Consider the following 17847-nt stretch of genomic DNA (forward strand, 5'->3'; position numbering starts at 1 on the left):
GAGTAGGTTGAAAAGTAAAATTGTTATTTTTGTAATAAAGCTGGTTTTATTTTGTGTTAGATACTTCCTGATGGAGTGTGTATTTTGTTAACATTAATACAGTTAAAATTCAGTTCTGGCATTGTTTTCAGAACTTCTGAATATTCCTTCTCATTGGCTGAGAAAAAAAAATTATGCTAGGTATTTAGATAAGGACAGTTTAATATGGAAAGTAAAAGCTATGCACAGGTGCAAAGCAGAACAAAGAATTCATTCACACCTTCCCATGGGCAGACAGTTGTTCAGCCATCCACAGGAAACCAAGGCTTCGTTGCACATAATGATGTCTTGGATGACAAACACCATCACCCTGAACATCCCCCCTTCCTTTTTCTTCTCCCAGATTTATATGCTGAGCATGATGGATGATGATTTCATTGACTTTAACATGATCTATTTGGGGTAAATGCCCTCCAGGCAGCCTTCTGCACTGATATATACAAACAGACCTGCAAAATTTACATTTACATTCATGCCATGTGGTATGGAATGTTCCTTTGTTCAGCAGGGTCATCTGTTCTGGCTGTATCCCCTCCCAACCCTTTGTGCATCCTTAGCCTCTTCTCTGGTGGGGTGATGAGAGAAGATAAAAAGGCCTTGGTGTTGTGCAACCACTGCTCAGCTGTGACTTAAACAGCCCTGACTTATTGACACTGTTTCCAGCACAAATCTAAACCATTTCTCATACTAGCTTCTGTGAAGAAAATTAACTATGTCTAAGCCCAAACCAGTACAATAATATTCTTCTATCTCAGTCAACATCCTACCATGTCTCATGCACCACCCAGGTTTAACATTGGACAGAAGGGAGATTTACAGACTGATTAATCTACAAATTGGTGGTCCATTTGTAGAAAGGGACAAAACCAATTCTGCCCTTGAAGTGTTCTGTGCATGTAGAGCATAATTACTCCTTCCCTTTTGGTGTACTGAGATATGTGATATGAGTACAATTACAAGGACGTGCTTCTGAGCAAGGGATTGAGTGCACCCTTTTTCAGTTTGCAAATGGCACCAGGTTGAGCATGAGTACCTCCCATCTGCTGGATGGCAGGCAGGCTCTACAGACTGGTTTGGATAGGCTGGCTGGATGAGCTGAGTCTAGTTGCATGAAGTCCAACTAGACAATTGCCAGGTCCTTCACTTTTGTCACACTAACCCCATGCAATGCTACAGGCTGAAGGAAGAGCAGCTGCAAGGCTTGTGGTGCTGCTCAACAGTAGCTGAACATGAGCCAGCATACACCCAGGTGGCCAAGAAGGCCAATGACAACCTTGGCCTGTATCAGCAATGATTTGGCCAGCAGGACCAGAGCACTGGTGAGACTGCACCTAAGGACCTGTAGTGAGGTGGGGCAGTGTCTTCTGCCATGTTTGTAACAAGAGAAAATGGCCTTAAGCTGAGGAAGAGGAGATCCATAAAAGATATTAAGAAAAAAATTTCACCATTATGGTGGTCATGCATTGATAAACGTTCTCCAAGTCTGTGATGAGATCACCATTGCTGAAGATATTTTAAAGGCATCTGTTTCTGGTGCTGGGCGATGTGGTTTAGTAGGGGTAGCAGTGGTAGTGTTGAATGGTTGGACTGAATGACTCTGAAGGTCTCTTCCAACCTTGAGGATTCTGTGATTCAGTTTTGGGTCCCTCACTACAAGAAAGACATGGAGGTGTTGAAGTGAGAGGGGCAACAAAGATGGTGAAGGGTCTAGAGAACAAGTGTGGTGAGGAGCACCTGAAGGAACCTGAGGGGTTGATTAGCGTGGAAAAAAAGGAGGCTCGGGGGACCTTTTTGCTCCTTACAGCTACCTGTAACAAGGTTGTAACCAGATGGCGCAGGTTGGTCTCTTTTGCTAGGTATCAAAGGAAAGAACAAGATTAAATTGTCTCAGGTCTAACCAGGAGAAATTTAGTTTGGATATTAGGAACAATTTCATCATGGAAAGGGTTGTCAAACATTGGAAAGGCTACCAAGGGAAGTTGTGGAATCACCATTCCTGCACGTATTTAAAAGACATGTAGATGCAACACTTGGGGACATGGTTAATGACGGACTGGGCAGTGCTGGGTTAAAGGTTGGACTTCACAATCTTATAGGTCTTTTCCAACATAAATGATTCTATGTTTCTATGAAAAATCTAGAAGAACCAGAAGACCCAGAAAAAGATGTGTAGCCCATGTGAATATATTACTCCATCACTGAGTCTCATCACAATGGAAATAAAAGCCAACATAGTTGTTTGACATGATGGTTTTCTGTTCAAGTGAGCAGGATCAATGCAATTGGTTGAGCAAGGGAATTCTTTCTCAGCACTGAAAGTACAAAATGCAAACGATTTCTTCCAATGAACTTCTGTCTTTTACTACTGGTGTCAGACAGACAAATAGAGGCAGACAAATGAAGGAGGAATGACAACACTGAAGAGGAGAACAGTCTATCAGAAGTTATTGCTATTAGTGCTTGGTCCATGTCATCAGCCATCTGTCCTGCCTCATTTATCAGCTTCTTTGGAATACAAGTGTGCTGTCACAGGCATTGTCACACAAGCGCTAGTTTCTGCCTTAAAGAGTTGAGACAAATCAATGAACTTTGTCACTGTACCACTTCTAGACCACAGTGTCTGACATAAATGACTGACATAAACTACTTCACTTGACATGAAACAGCTGCTTTCCCGCAAAATACAGGCCACTCCCCAGAATACCCACCAGTTAATAGGAATTGCTGGCAATTGTCAATTTGGCATCTATTGGGTGAAGAAAAAACAGTGACATGTCCCATCTGTGGCAGAGAGATGCAACATGACTTTAAAGAGGGCTTGTGAGGGCAGTGAGATTCCCAAATGTGCACATGGTAAAAGGAGTCCACCTGCATCTTCAGGTGGAGGTACATACCTCTAGCATTGAACTCCTGACTGGTAGAAATAATCGGGAGTTAAACCCCTGCATATTTGAAATGAACCTTTCTACATGATTAGTAGGATATGAACATTTAAACTCTGTTAATAAGACACTGATTTCTTGTTGGGACACAATGACCAGAGACCAGCACTCTCTGACACACAGCGCAACTGTTGCCTATTTGGACTCAGGGCCTTGACACAAATCAGCCACAAATCAGAGAAACTGGGCCTCTAGTTGCAGGAACAATCCATCATCATTTCTGTGGCCTGGATCACTCTATTTAGGTAAAAATAAATCTACTTTAATAACTCAGGAGATTCTTTCCTTTCCGCTGAAACATAATGAGTTTTCTTTACATTTTACAGCTTGATGTAAGTATCTATGTGTCCTCCCATCATCTTCCCACCTTCTGAGACAGTGATTTAAGTGTCAGCCTTACTACTACCCTAAATACATGCTCAAGTCTCAATAGTTGTGTTGAAGGTGGCTTAACTAGTGACTGGGAAACAAAAATAGGGAAAAATTAAAATGGCCACAAAGTCTGATAGTGAAAGCAATGCTTTAGCAGCTAAGGAAACCCGTGTTCCTCTATACCACCAAATATTTTTATTTTGCACAAATATTCTAACCAGCAGGCTACTCAAAGAAAGCAGATAATGCAAAACACAGCATTTATGGTTCTAGAAATGTGTCAGACCTCTCAGGTGAGAAGAATTTCTAGTCATAGTTGGGAATTTGTGTTTAAATGTTGAGGTAATTTTAACTCAGGCCAGGCATCAGCTGAACAGTGTTTCTGTCAATCCAGCTTTTAGGCTCAGAAACCTGGACAAATAAATGTATACCTAGACCATTTGAAGGACCCAAAGGACAGAAAAGTACTTAAAAGGTCTAGAGGTTTGTATGAAAGAAAATGTGAGATACTCTATTAGTTTTAAGACCTGAAGAAGTCAATGACCATTGACATCAACAAAAAGAGGTAAAGAAGAGGACTAAATAGCAGCAATAAAATGCTTTAATTCATGCCATGTTGGAAAAGAACAGATTTTCCAAAATCCAAAGAAATCTAAACTTCTGCTTCAATCAGTTCCTTGACTTGCCGTTTCTTGTTTCCTCATTCCTTATCTACTCTATATAGTATGACATGAAGTGGGAATGACAGGGCATTCCTACTGTTTACTGTAAAGGATCACAGCAAACTCTAACTCTTCCTCTGCATGCAAGACACCTTTTGTAACCTTTCCTCTTGAAATCTCATTCAACTCACATCACTCAATAGATTTCTTTTTAAAGAGAATAAAAAAAAAAGATTTATGATATTGTGCCAGTGTTGAAGACTAAGAGGTTCCAGAGCCACTGTTCTTGCAGTTATTAGCTCTCAGATCATGTCTGATATTAAAAAAAAAGTTATTGTATACAATCGAAATAATAACCTGAACCAGAATTGTCACTTTATGCTGTTAACAGCTATAGTAATGATTAAAGATGAGTGACAGGTCATCTGTCATCATATAAAAATTCATTAAATTTCTTTTTCACTTTATACCCCTGAAACAGAAATAAAGAAAAAAAATGTTATCTGAGAAACTACCTAAGAATCCAAATACAAATCTAACACCATTTCTCTGAAATTTATAAACATGAGAAAAGTTATGGATAGTTCTTTACAATAAACAGAGACATGAAAAATAAAAAATTCATATTGAGCAATATTATCTACGTTAACTTGTCCTAGAATGATACTATAGAAGTAATTATACAATTAAGTAAGGTGCTTGTGTACAACTGTAATGAACTCACAAAGTAATTGAAGAACTTCACACTGAGAAAAATAATTTTATCCATTCATTTTCCTGTTTATTTCACACAATGTTCAGAATGAAGCACATGAATAGCAGATTCATGAGCTGATTGGAAAGCATGTGTTAGGTCATGTTGTGGTAAGGTAGATTTGAAGTTTCTTGACATAAAAAAAGGGTTTTAGGTCACAAGACTCAGTACTGATTCAGTGTATGTATTCTTTGGTGTTTGTGTCTCAGTTGCTGTGAGATGCAGGTCAAGGCCAAATTTTATTTACACTCACTAGGCAATCATCAGGATTAGCAAAATGGAAGACAGGCTTCATTAATGTACTACAGCTGTTGGAAACTCTCTTGTTGTAGGATTGATGAAGCTGGGAATAATTTGAGTGTATTAACAAAATTATATAGCAGCTGCTACAAACCTTGAATAATCTTTTTTCCCAGGTCTATTGCTCTGGACTGTTATCCCAGAAGGTTACTCCATAGCTCTATATCCCACATAACCTCATATCTACTCTCAGGGAAATTCACATTTACTACTATTTTTAAATTTTGATTGCAAAAGAAAATTACTTGATGTATTTATTTGCTAAATCTGTTTTAATTTCCATGACTAGTTGAAATATTCCTTCTAATTTACTGAAAAGGTTAAAAAAAATCTGGTTTTGTTTTGTTTTAAATCAAAGCAAAATCAAAGATAAAGTCCCCAGCTTTCATGTGAATTGCTAATTTTGGATTTTGTCTTCTGGTTGCTAGACACTTCAACTGCAGTAATGAGAGAAGTGGGAAGTATCTGATTACAGAAATTAATTTCAGGCAGCAATAAACCTTCAAAATCAAAACGAACTTAACATATTTGGATGTTTGCTCTGTGTAAATCAAATGAATCCCGAGTAGAATTGCAGCAAAAAAAGTTTAGTAAAGGCCATAATTTCATATCGAGGTTTCATTGTCATTTTACATGCATTTTGTGGAGCCATTTAGAACATCTTTAAACTGGGAGAGCAGTTCACATAACACGGTTTTCATACTTTACCACAACTCAGTTTATTAGCAGTGTATGTTTTGACATTCACACAAGCAGTCTTTTAAACAGAAAACTAATTATCATAATTTATTTTTGAACTAGTTTAAAAAAGTGCTGTCTTGAGAGCATTGTAGCAAGACTCTTCATAGGTTTTTTGTTAGCTGAAGAAAAATACTCCTTTCTTTTATATATTGCTAGGTTAATTCTTGAGCTGCTTCAGCAGATATCTTTAAAGCTCCACGGGTTTTGTCTAAGTTCTGCTGTAAATCTGACATGGTTCATTTTGGGTTTTCTGGGGTTTTTTTTTGATATTTCAGTATGAGCTAGAGGTATATATTAAATTACAGCATGTTTCTATATGACTCAGAGGACATAACTCTTTCTTTTAGAATTTCTGCCAAAATAGAAACAGCAATAACAGAAATAAGATTCTGCAGTATACTTCATCATTTTACCTCAGTTAAGTTTTCTGCACCCTAACTCAGGCAGTTAAAGACAACACACTAGCAGAAGTGCATCGGATCTATCATTATTCACAAGTATATTGGGTTTTGATCCGCCATAAATTTTGTTTATACATTATCTGAAGAAGTATTTTCAGACTTACCTTGAAACTTTCAATTAACCATGTTCCAACTATTCAGAGGATCTGAAAGGCATAATAATAAATGCTTAGGTCTTCTATAAAATTGATACCTTAAAAAATCCTGCAATATTACTTCTGGTTTCAAGTAATAGGACACTGAAATCTGTGGAGGACTTGGATATGATGGAAATGTGAAAGCACAAGTTTAATCTTGTGCTTTGAACTTGTGTGTAAAGTATTGCAGTGAAACTTGAGACACTAAAATGTTTCCTAAACTAACTTCCACAGACTGCTGCTGTATGATCTTTCACCAATTTTCTTGGCAGAAGAAAAGTCACTACCCTAGAGAAGAAAGAGAATGATCTTTCTTCATTATAGTGTGCTGTTGTGCAGCAACAGAGTGGAGGTAGGCACGCTCAGGTCATTCTGGAAAGGAATGACCTTCTCAGAGGAAGGGAAAGGAGGCTGCCATGATATTTGGCAAAGACCTGGGAACTGGATGTGTGCAAAAGCATTTTCACAGATTCTGGATTTTGGGGGGAGGGGGGTGGGGGGAAATTGCAGCAGATAACCATGTGTCTCTTCTTATCCCTAAATCCATACTTATGAGAAAAACCAAGAACAGCAAGTGAAATGCTTTCTTTGGAGCCTAATACTGTAGGTTCAGGCTGACTAAATCCTAAGTGGATCAGCCCTTTTTAGGCTCAAACTAGACGTTCTCTGGGTTCCTTTGATGACTTAAACCTTATAGTTTACTCTTTTAAAAAAAATTACTGTATTTCAATGGGACAATGATTCATCATACAATACTGAGGGATTTACATGAAATGCAAGACATTATGTTATTATATGTCTAGATGCATGTAAAATATTTTCATGATGATTAGTATAAAAACAGTATCAACTGAATCAGAGATATATGAAAATGCAGAGATATATGAAAATGCTGTACTTTCTTTTTTCCCCCCATAGTTTAGTTAATGACTAAGATCAAAAAGCCAAATATATCAACAATTTTTAGAAAACTTAATAAATAATATTTTTCAGCACATAATGTTAAGGAATTATTCTCTTAGCTTGCCAAAAGTAGTGAATAATATATTTTTTTGGTACACATTATTACAGTGTTAATCAAGCTATTTTGCTATTCACATAAATGTGATGAATTTAGATGACAATTATTTTCTAGACAAAATTCTTTAATCGGAGAAATAGACAAATTCAGCTGTATTGTTATATGAATCTTCACTGAGTCCTAAACACAAAAACATTAAGAGGTAAATTTAGATCAACATTCCTAGCTGTGGAGCAGAACAGTGACTGTCCTTCAGAAAATTTTCAACCTTAAGGAAACATAAAAAAGAAAGTAAAAATCCCTACCACTCCCATGTTTTTCTCCTATGAAACAATCTGTAGCTAACAACAGATTATAAACTAGGTTTTTTTCAGAAGAAAGACTGTCTTTATAAATGCCTGTAATATTGGTTGGTGATAATCTAGGGAAAAGATTCTTCTTTCTGTTGAAGGACATTTTTTTTGCCAAGTTTTACAAGAACTCTTAATGAATTCTTTGTTTCTTTTCTGCCAAGATCTGGACAAAGTTCCAAGACAGTATTTCTTGTTCAGACTCAGATGTTTATTAGTTCTTATCTCTGTTACAGTCTCACAAGCTGTAAGTTCTACAGTACTTTAACAAGGTAAAAAATGGCAACATATCTCTCTCTACAAGGTCTTTTAAGGATAAACTGTCCAATTAAGAAATGGCACCTACATTATTTTTGCTTTTAACCCAATAACCAATCACGTATGCCCACAATGCGGATTTTTTATCCAATTACACAATACCATCCAAACCCATGAAGAAGATGAAGAAGAAGGTAAATAAGAATGACCAGCTCCCACCCTAAAACCTACATCTTGCTTTATATATATTACTATATTCTAAAGCCTTAAACTCTAAGTTTTGCACCATGTGGTATTACACTCTTGTATTCAAACTACACACCCATAATCTTAGTTCTATCATTCAGTTTTGGAAGCCTTCTCCACGGCCTCAGGTCAAATGTAGTTTTTTCTTGGGGGTCAGTGCCTGACAGCACAGAAAATCTAAAATTCTCAGCATCCATGATTCCAACAGTTTCATACCTAAGAAGAAACCTCCCATTCCAAAAAGTGCAACTACTGTGGGAAGCAGAAGCCATTGGCTTGATACACTTACTCAACTGCCAGTGTATCAATAGGTAGTAGGAGAAGGAAATCTTGTGTCCTCACAAAAAAATTTGTAAGGGTCTGTTCTCTTCTTTTCAAAAACACAGTGCTGTCTAAACATTAATAAAAACAAATAATCTAAGTTGCATGTATCTGGATCCTTTCAATCCATGCAAGAATAAAACACCTGATAGTCTGGAACTAAAGGCACTTTGGTTTCTTAGTGTTAAAAAACCTTTATGACGTTCTGTTCGAACACACCTGATGTGAACAGCAATCTGAAATTATAAAGATCAATAACAATGTAATATTACAGGCAAGAAAGATATTGGTAAAAGTTGTCATTTGTCCCCAAAACAAAGTAGACGTACTAGAGGCATTTTGATTTTCGCAAAATTTTGTTTTAGCAGTTTCAAATAGTGAGTGGTAACTTATGAACTAAAAGATAAGATGGATAGTAGGTATGAGAAGAAAAGATATTTCATTATTATTATTCTTGCTATGTATGCACTCGTTACCTATGAAGATTAATGTTGCCATTGCTAAGATGGGAGTATAAATCTTGTATTAAGTAGCTCTCCAGGAACAATAGGTATAGGAGAAACCTGTGTTTCTTATCATAGACATAACACAGACTCCATTTACAAAAAAAATAATATGCAACAAAATTATCTGAGTGATCACATTCCTTATTGGGACAGCCCCAAATTCTTTATCATTCAATTATAGGCTCAGTTTCAGGAAAAGGCAGTGTGCCTACCACAGTCTGTTTCTATTAGACCACACATCATCTGTCTCTGTGCTGAGAGAGGGCTGGTGCTCAAGCGCCAGGCTGTTGCTCTCTGCATCGTGTGCTTGCTGCACTCCTCGCCTGTGAGTGTCTGAAATGTCTTGTAAGAGTGGTGCTGTACTCTGCATCCTTGGAGCTGGCTCCAACAGGCAGAACAGTCCACATTGCACCAGGAGTGGCAGTCCCCACCTCCCACACTCTTCCAGCACTATCCTCACCAGGCTTCACACCTTAAAGCACCCCTCAACACGCTTGCGTCATAAGTAAGGGTGTACAGATCACCCTGTGAAAACCAGACTTGGACAGGCTATGAAACAACTGCCATTAACTTTGAATATAAAAAGAAAATTCATAAAAAATTGCTATGGTTTTGGGGTCACATAAGGATGAGAGTGAAGTTGCAATGCATGTATTAACAGTGAGGGTGTGCCTAATTCTCTATGCTGTTTTGTTTGTCGCTAATGAAGTAGGCAGTGACTGTCATTGGGAGAATCAATAACAAGAGATTTGTATGGTAAAGGCCTTCTGAGTCACATCAAATGCTTGTTTCTATTTTTTCCAAAATAAAATACATCATAAATGGAAATCGAGGAAAGAATGAAAATTTGAGAAGTATCTGTGACACTTTTACCTCATGTGCTTCCCAGTGTTTTTCAGTTCTGGAGTCAGAAGTTGTACATATACATTAAATAGGCATCTTTGGTCTCCTTTTCCATGAGTTTTCCCCATGTATCCTTCAGTCCATGTTATTTTTAGAATTTCCAGCATTCTTTGGAGCAGTTTCACTAGGCTACAGCTACTGACTGGAGAACAAATTCCCTAAAATTGTTTTGAAGCTGACTCCTACAAAATTCATCTATCCCTCCTTTTATTTTGGACAATTTATATTCCCAATGGTCTATCAGTCCTTACCCAACCTCTCCCAGACACTCTTTTTAAAAGAGATCTATTGTAATATCTTTTTGTTTTTGTCATTTTCCCTCCGTTTTACAGTCTTCTCTTAGTTCGTTATTTGATAAAAAGAAGCAGTGCAGTTTGATACATCTGTTAATCCTTGTTCTCCTTTCCTGAATCTTTTCCTGTTTTCATCGATTCTGTTTAAAAGGGAAGAGAAAGGGGTGATTCCAGAGAATTACACAATGAGATATGATGTTCTCTTTTTTTATTCTTCACTACTTTTTAAAATTATTATTACCTCTGATTTGCCTGTCTTACCAATATTGGGCTGACATTTTCATAGAGCCTTTTATGATGACCCAAGGTTTTGTTCCAGAGTGATAATGATCAATTCAGGGCCCATTGTGCTGTGTGTGTAGGCCTGCTCATTCCCCTATACATGGCTTGACATTTATCTATACCGAATTTCATCTGCCATTTTACTGGCTACTCATTCATCTTCCTCAGGTTCTCATGTAATTCTTCATGGTCTACCTTCATTTTTACTGTCTTGAATAACTTGTTATCAGCAGTAAACTTTGCCACTTCACTAATGGCTTCCAGTTCCAGGTCATCTATTAACATATCAAACTGCACAAGTCCCAGCACATACCTGTGTGGAATTCACTGTTGATTACTGCAAAAAATATTAATTCCTACCCTCTGTTTCATCATTAACCAAATGATGGAGTAAAGTGAAGAACTTTATCTCATGCTGCAACTAATTAAGCTCTTTAAAGCTTCGCATGACAAATTAAACCAGAAACTTAGTGGGAATCCAGGTGGGATATATCAGTCAGAATACCCTTACCCACATGCTGAACTTTCAAATATCTGTAGTATGTTTATGGTACAGGATTTCCCTTCAAGAATCTGCATTGTCTCTTCCCCAGTGTATGGTCAGATTTATGTTTATGACTATTAATTTGTGCATTATTATAGGCTATACTAATCTGCCTTGTTGGCATATCAGGTTTATGTACCCTGGATTTCTTGGAATCTCACCTGGGATCAATTTAAAAGGTACCTTCATATCTCCCAAGTACTTCAAGTACCAGGAGGATTTTAAGTAAATCTTGGGTGCATATAATTTGATCTTGCCAAATAGTCAGTGTTCTTTTGATCATTGTTGCTAATTTTATTCCACTGAATGAGGTTTAGCAGATTGTTCTCTTTCCATCAAGTTTCTGGTACGTCTGCTGTTGCTTTATTCATGTTCCTTCATTTGACAGCTTATACTTTATATTGTTACCGTACAGGTTTGATTCTCTTCCCAGGACCAGTTTAAATCATACTCTCTGTTTGACTAATTCCATTCTGTGTTCTAGCCTTACAGAGACTAAAAAAATTTCCATACCATCATCCGTAATAAATATGTCATCTCCACCTCTCTGCTGTTCTGGATATGTCTGCTTACTCTAATTTCTTCATTTAAAAGTTCACTCTCAACTTCCTTGATATTGAATGGTAGCAGCTTGACCCACTTGTCATTCAGAGGAAGTACCTCTCTTCTATGACCATCCACTGTGTTAGAAGCTTCTGCTGCCTCTTACTCCTTACTGCTGGCTTCTCAGCCCAGCATTAAAAGTTTGCCTCTCTTTCTTCATCTCCAGCACCACTGAAATGGCAGAGAGCATTACAAAGAAAACCACTTTGATGGTTTTAGTACACTTAAAACATTCTTCAAACCCTAAAATCGACTCCATCTCTCTCTTTTACTCTGCTATTTTTATTCCCATGCACACCAGCTACACACCACCTCTGCTGGTTCCTAGCAGTTGGTGGAGACATTTCATAAGGTCTGACACATTTGTGCACTTGGCAAGCAAGTCACCATGAAATTCTCTCTGCAGTCACAAGCCCAGCTTGCTATTTTTCTGGTAGCAATTGCCCACCACTGCAATCTGCCTCTTGCTTCCAGCCGAGCCTCTGCGTAAAGAGTCATTTCCTTGGCACAGGATGGCAGATGAGCAAGGCAGACTGGGATCCTTTACCCTTCACCCACCTGATGCCTCCCACCCTGCCACCAACCCCCAGCTGGGGCCTCTTCTTTGGTCTCAGTCCCTCTGAGATGCCAATCCAAATTGCAAATATGATCCTCTCTGTGCATCTGTGCTGTTTCTCAACAGTACTGGCTTTGCTGCCTTGAAGAAGAGATGATTAAGTACCTGTAAAAGCTCTTGAAGAATCTCTCCAGACCCTGAGATAATTGACATCACTTGCTCTAGCCTCAAAAAATTTAGAAATTAATTTCTAATGTAAATATTCAAGTCTGATTTAACAATTAGCTTAAAAAAACCCAACTAACTTTTAATTTCCCCGTATGTTTATAGATGTTTTTGACAGTCGTATCCTAACTATAACTATTTTTCAATGCTAAATTTTCACATAACAGCCTAAGCAAAAAATAAAAGTTATTGACCTCTATACCAGCACAGATATTGCAGAGTTCACCCAAGTATTTTCCCAGAAATCTTGATAAATTTTGTAATTTATAATAAACTTTTTAACTTTAATTCTTATAGACATATTTTAGTCAAATTCAAATTCAAAAACTCCAATACAATGGAAAATTTAAATTTTAAATTGAATATAGATAAAGCAGTCAGTTTACCATGTTTGATGAAACACACAGTATATAAACTGTATCTTCTCCATCTCACATACCCATGCGTCTGTTCAATGTTAAAGATATTGAGGTTTAAAACAAAAGCACATTCATCTACTGCCAAAAAAAATGAAGCTGCAGTTACATGAAGCCAGACAATGCACTTTTCAGAGCTGATAAGAAAACAAAAAAGACCCTGTTATTTTCACACAATGCCAAATGCTGCTTGCAATATGCTGCTTTCATATTTTATTTCTTTACTATTTTGTTTTCAGTAATGCCTATTATTTATTTTTAACTCAATTCATGTACTGTGCCATTTTTTACTTCAGCTACTGAATAAAGAAAATATTTGAAACAGCATTTCTGTGCTGGCACCCCAGATGTATCACTTGCTTCCTGTAAATATTTGTTTTTTTTCATTTCTGGAATATGAAGCGCAGTGACAAGTCTTTTCAAAATGGCTTTTTTTTGAGATGGATTACTTTTCCTTTCTGTAGTTCTGTATGATTTGTTTGTGAAGAACAGTGGGAAACTCATATAAAGCTTACTATATAAATTAGGATTGTAGCTATTAAGACTTTAGTTTATTATCAACATTTTTCCATTCTTTTTGTAAATCATAAATAGTTTCAAGGAATATTAATTAAAGCAAAGGTTCACATTATTTGCTGTAAAGCTACATCAAACAAAGAGAAAAAAATACATCGCATATTATCAGGGTTTAAATACTGATTAGAATGCTGAAAATTTCTAGGGAGAAGACTTTTTTTGCCAGATGCTGTGCACAGGGAACTATATCTTCAAACTTCACATATTTATGTCTTTGCTCCCCATCACAAGATGGTTTTCCCTAAAAGATGATTGTACAGCTATATTGCCTTTTTAGTTGAGCATTTTACATGAAGACCTGCATTGTAAAATAGTACTCTTCCCATTTTACAGGTGGGGAATGAGGCATTAAGAAAAAAAGCAGTTTTTAGATCAATGAAAAGTAAGTGATTTGAAGGCAAATTTAAGTATAGTGATATAATCATGGCTGTCTCCTACGGGAAGTTTATCTACTTTCTATGGGTAGGTATAATAAAAAAATAAAGAGAATATCCAGTTTCTGTCAAACTAAAGCAGCACAACTTTACATGTGAAGTACTGAAACCTTGTTCCTTTGTTATCTTGTAGACTTGTGTGGAAATGATTTTCCATAATTGATATGAATATATTTTTAAAACAATTCTATAAATCCCTCTTCAGTAGTTCAAGGACCAGTACTTACATGAGAACATAAAAGCTGGAATAGTTGTTACTCCCTTCTCATTACTATTCTTGCTTGGTAAAAGAACTTCAGCATTACAGTGAATACAAGTGAAAAGTAGTCTGTAGAAGAGAAATAGACACAATAATTATCAACCAATAAAAGGAAAAATACTATAGACAGCAACAGTGATAAGCCTTTAAGCTTGGGCAGTTTCAGTTCTCACCTAATAATACACAGTTTATTTGTCTGGATGCATCCTGAATATTGAGGTAGCATGTCTTTGTCACCAGTAAGCTGTAAACAAAGTCCACCTTTGCCATTTGATAACACACAGCCTTTGTTTCTGTTAAGGATCTCAGGTGTGCTTGCACATCCAGAAGCCTTTACTCAGAACAAAAGGAACAGATGGTTCTGATGTCTTGCTGTGGTCACCTCTTCTTCTTCACATTTCTTTGTCTGACATGCAGAAATCACTCAGTTGTTTGTGTTGTTCCTTTGTTTTCTGAAATAGCCCTTAAGCAGTACATCTGTGAGCCTTTCAGCTGCAAAATGATAGTTTTTCTTCTGTATGATCATCTACTTGAAGACAGGAGATCTAAAGTCAGTCTCAAGTATTAGGAATTATTTAATGTTTATATTTTGTGTCTTTTTAAAGTTTGATTTCCTTGTGATCTCACCCTTTTTGTTGGCATCAGGGCATAGCTGATGGCAAATGCCATTTCAAGATGAGATCCCTGCATGTCTAAAGGGAAATGTAATGGGAAGGACTGCCTAATGGAGCACCATCTATGCTAGTGTGATTTCTCTTGAAAAGCAGAGAAAGATGGTGATTGATTATGAAAATACAGATTAATATGCTACAAAACCAGTCCTCTCATCAGGGACAAAGGAGAAAAGGAGGCCTGTGGAACATGAGAAAATCACCAATATCCTCATGCACCTTTGCTGAGGAGTCATAAGCCTAGGCAGTTTTGCACTGAAAGAGTTTATATGGTTGTTTTATGCCAGTCTGCCACTTTTCCCCAATAAACCTTACATTAAGCTGAAATAGGGGATTGTCTATAATATATTCTTCTACAACTCATTAAAAATCATATCAACATCTTGACAATGTTTCTGTACCTGCTTTTCAGGGAAGGATGAAAAAGGAAATTTAGTGTGCTGCTGGTTTCTCCCAACTCACTCATACTCAAGAGAGCCTTTGGTTTAGCTGAGTTAAAAGATGTTCAGGTTGTATCTGACCCATCCCATGCACGACTACATAATGCTTGACATATACAGATATCTGACAAATAGACCATATCTGGAGTCAGCTAATTATTAAGCTTTTCTGAAACATTGTATACAAATACACATTGGGATACAAATTGGTAGAAATTTAAGTTTCATTAAATAATCTGTCAAATCACAGATTCTTTGAGGAGAAATGAAGAAATAGCAGTAAAGAATGAGGAAATATTAAGACAGAATTTCTATGATAATTTGAAATAAAGACACATCCAATACTGAATTCTTCAAAAAATGTAGGCTTCCTTTTTCTCCTGAATATCTGACCACTTTTTCTGAAGTTTTTTCTTTGAGTGGCCTTTTCTTCCTCTTGCTTAATAACCTCTCAATCTGCTTCCAAGTATCTCTGGTTTCATGTATTTAAATGTGATAAATTCAGATGGAATTTCTTAGAGAACATTGGAGGTAAGAGAGTCTGACCCTTTTTCTCCCCCATTCTTTCCCCTTCTTTTTCTTTTTTTATATATATATTTTTTTTTTAATATGGTGTGACGTTGGGTTATGAACAAAGTTTCATTTTTTCTCATATAACTGAAATGATTCACACTTTAATGCAATATGTAGAGCTGGAATATTTTGTGAGTTACTTTCACATGCCATGCAAGAGATTTTATGTTCTTTCAAAACTTACAGATGGATCCTTTTCATCAGGAAACTTTGAAGAATTTGGACACTATACATATGCTCTTCAAAATTTTATGAGTTCAACAAAGATCAACTTCACTGTAAGAGGCTGTAGAGGGGGAGGGCACAGGGTTGGGCCAGTTCACATGAAAGTTCTTAATTTTTATTAAAAATTTAGGATAAAATATTTTAGGTTATGTTAAATACTTCATTCAGTTTGCTTTAATATTTTGGTATTGCCTATAATCAGCTTCTACAAGCAATACCAAATACTGATATGTCTAATTCTAGCATTTTGTGGTTCTTAGCATGCAGTGATACTAAACTTGATACTAAACTTAGTTATTTTAAAATTTGACTTTCACCCTTGATAATTTGAATGCTATAAAACATACAAAACTCTCAATACTGTTCAGATAATATTAGTTCTCAATATAAATACTGTCTGTCTCAAAAGCCCTGACCAGCCTTGCACAGGAACCTTCATTCAAACTTGGGCTCAGGAACTCCATTTAAAGTTGGGTCTGGGCTCCCACTTTTGGCCTGACTTCTGCTGTGATTGTGCCATCTCCAGTCCTGTGTCTGGCCCTGCCTCCCTGGTGAATCCTGTTGCTCTCTGACATGTATCCATTATGGGCTAGTTGGTGTTTGAATATAGCACTTTTGGATTTGAGCAAGAGATGGACAGTCAGGTAGTTCTCTGGTCAGGACATGTAGCAACCTTACATGAGCATCTTTTGCACAGGGCTGTGGATCACATACTGTCAAACTGAACCATTTTCAAAAGAAAAAAACACTTTCATAGAATTATATTTATAATGTGTTTTTCTTTTCCAATCAAATAAGGAAACTATATTTGCCACTTTGTCAGTTGGATACCATCATCTGACTTCCATTAGGTCTTTGCAATATCTGAAATGACCTTAGGTAACCATTCATTCTGATTTCTGTCTCAGGCATTTGTTTACAGGTGAATGCAGTTCAGTCATATCAGCAACAAAATTTTTCATATTATTTTTGACAAAATTCAATGGAATGATTGACAGCAAAGGAGGCCATCAGTCAATAAAGGTGGAAGCCAGTATAAATGATGCATTACCCTACTTTCCAACCTGTGAGCAAAGTCACACAGGGCACTAGGAAATGGAAACAGTGCTGAATGAAAAATAAGATATTGTGCATATGTGCAGAGCAATTTTAGCTCATGAATTTGTAAAGGTGTCAAGTTGTTATACAAACAAGAGAGGGGAATCATTCTGGTATTCTCTCATTAACTCTTCAGGACCTGTAAATCATAGTCATTGAAATTTTAAGCTAGATCCAAATTAGCCCCCAGTAACAATTGAAACTCTTTGATTGGGTGGAATCTCATAGTAGGATCTTAAATACATTCCATTAAAAAAAACCCCAAACACCAAAACCAGGCAAATAAAATCTTATCTCACAAACATGCATGGACAGAAACTATCCCTGCAGACAAACCCATAGAATAGAGCCAAGAAGTGCATTATCTATGACTAACAGCAAAATGACTAATAGTAAAATGCACACCTATGCAAAGCTCACAAGGCAGATGCACAGTTTTGAGCAGGCATTAATGAGCTTATGAGCACAAAGCCTTCTCTAACTCCCATATTATTCTTAATATCCATCAATTTGACATGGACACCAAGCTGTGTAATGCAGTCAATATGCTGGAGGGAAGGCAATGCTATCCAGAAGGATCTTGACAAACTTGAGAGGTGGGCCTGGATGATCCTCATGAGGTTCAACAAGGCCAAATGC

General features: G+C 36.8%; 1 long non-coding RNA gene across 2 annotated transcripts in view; it reads right to left on the reverse strand.

The window, feature by feature from the left end:
* The window catches only part of LOC120504896, a 60349-nt gene that overhangs the window by 32488 nt on the left and 10014 nt on the right, over positions 1 to 17847 (reverse strand). For both annotated transcript variants that reach the window (XR_005628142.1, XR_005628141.1), the window contains exons 2-3: positions 14170 to 14270; positions 6376 to 6417 (exon numbers count right to left, since the gene is read on the reverse strand). This is a non-coding gene — a long non-coding RNA (uncharacterized LOC120504896). The remainder of the gene's footprint in view (positions 1 to 6375; positions 6418 to 14169; positions 14271 to 17847) is intronic.

This window comes from Passer montanus, unplaced genomic scaffold, assembly GCF_014805655.1.
Source record: "Passer montanus isolate IOZ18808 unplaced genomic scaffold, ASM1480565v1 scaffold31, whole genome shotgun sequence".
In the NCBI taxonomy this organism is placed as follows: Eukaryota; Metazoa; Chordata; class Aves; order Passeriformes; family Passeridae; genus Passer; species Passer montanus.